The sequence below is a fragment of the Volvox carteri genome, assembly GCF_000143455.1.
Source record: "Volvox carteri f. nagariensis unplaced genomic scaffold VOLCAscaffold_73, whole genome shotgun sequence".
NCBI lineage: Eukaryota > Viridiplantae > Chlorophyta > Chlorophyceae > Chlamydomonadales > Volvocaceae > Volvox > Volvox carteri.
Genome location: NW_003307616.1, coordinates 399,149 through 400,956, shown reverse-complemented (window position 1 = coordinate 400,956; position 1,808 = coordinate 399,149). Strand labels below are relative to the sequence as shown.

The following is a 1,808-nucleotide window of genomic DNA, read 5'->3' as shown; positions in this document are numbered from 1 at the left end:
ATATGGTTTTCATGCTAGTCACGTTACACCGCGACCCTAAAGGGGTTAATGAACAGAGGAGGGACGAGACAGGGGAACATTTGCCGCTCCAATGCGTAAATTCGTCCCATTCATCTTATGGCTCTGCTTTTTGTCTTGACGCTGCTGCTTGCTTGAATTTCTTCGACAAAGTACATGATGTTGACGCGGCCCTGGTCGACCGTCATCATCGTTCTGCAAATTGTTCCACACGTGCTAAAACTAGCATACGGGAAGCGGGGGGCACCACAGAGCGTCGTTGGGGCGGAGAGAAACCCACGGGTCGCCAATGAATATACAGTTCGAACGCATGCACATGCACACATGCAGCTGCAGCTGCGTGTGCACAAAATCTCGCTTGCGCACTACAGGGCGGTGTTTTTGTGCGTGTGTGGCTCAAAAGAACTTACACCACCACAAGTGGGAGAAGACAAATTTACACATGCATTCCTACCCACAAAAACGTGCATTCCTCCACAAAAGCGTTTGTGTAAAAGATGTTTAAAGAAGTCCCCCACGGCACCTCTCTCCAGACCTCCACATCTGGACGACTCTGCGCCCTGTCCCATAAAAAGAGTCAAAAGGTACCCCACATCCCATACCATATTGCATGCATCTGATGTGTATCATGCTTTAAATGTATTGCAAATGCATCCCCCTTCACCCCGGTGTCGAGACATTCTGGCACATTCGGATATTGTGTCCCTGATGTGGCCTCCAAATGAATCAGGGCGGCGTGTGGTGGCGTCACGTGGCGTGTTTGAAGAAACAACTGACCCCCAGAGGCTGTGTGGAGAAGGCTGTGGTGTGATGAAACAACACAGGAAGAACCCCTCACCCATGTGTTGTGCACAACATCCAAACAATTAAAAAACCCCGCACACGACACAACACCTGCCACTGCCCATCCGGGGGTCTGGGGATGTCTCTCTCCAGAAGTTAAATAAATTACAGGCTTGATGGCTGTTTTAGCGTGCTGCACGTTTGTGAGCCTCTACAGGTTGTGTGTGTGACTCTTCTGTGAATATCCAGTCAAACAAACACGGGAGCTCCTGGCTAAATAACTTAAATACGACAGGATCCTGGGGGATTCGTGTGGGCGCGAATGATGCATATGCTAATAAGTTTGAGGCCTCCGGCCCCATAGAGCCGTGTGGCTTTTCCGCTGGGGTGTAAAAGAAGAGAGACATTACACTCCATCTCCATCCTTCCATCATTTCACACTCCCTCCCTCCCGCCTCCCTCCACCCTCCCTCCACAATCCCCCCTCCCTCCCTCGAACCATCCCTCCAAAATACCTTTTCCCACTCCTCCTCCACCCTTCCTAAATCATCCCCCCCACTTCCCTCCATCATCCTCCCTTCCCCTCCCTACTGCCCACCCTTCTGCCCTCCTGCGCCTTCATCTCTGCTGTCCCCTGCGTTCCCTTGCCCTTCCCTCCCTCCGTCCTTTGAATGTGTATGTGTGTGCCCCTCCGCCCGTGTGCTCATGCACAGTGTTTTTTTTCGTTTTGGGCCTAGTACCCTAGAGTAATAAACTGGGTGTTTCTTGCGGTTACAATTCCTTTTTGTATAGTCGCTGGGGGGGGCTGTGCCCCCCCCCGAACCCCCCCCTCAAAGGCCGTACGGTGTGCTGTAAACAACACCTGACGTCTGGAAACACACATGCCGTACCACCATCGTTCTGTGCTGGCCTCAACTAGCCTGCTGGCAGTCCCACGCCCGTCATGCGTCCTCGGCATCATTATCATCATTGTTGTTGTCGTCGTCGGTTATGCTCACTATATCCTG

At 52.1% G+C, this 1,808-nt stretch overlaps 1 protein-coding gene across 1 annotated transcript in view; it reads left to right on the top strand.

Moving 5' to 3' along the window:
• The window catches only part of VOLCADRAFT_119712 (uncharacterized protein), a gene marked incomplete at both ends in the record, with an annotated part of 10,851 nt that overhangs the window by 4,985 nt on the left and 4,058 nt on the right, over positions 1-1,808 (top strand). The gene's annotated exons all lie outside the window — the stretch shown is intronic.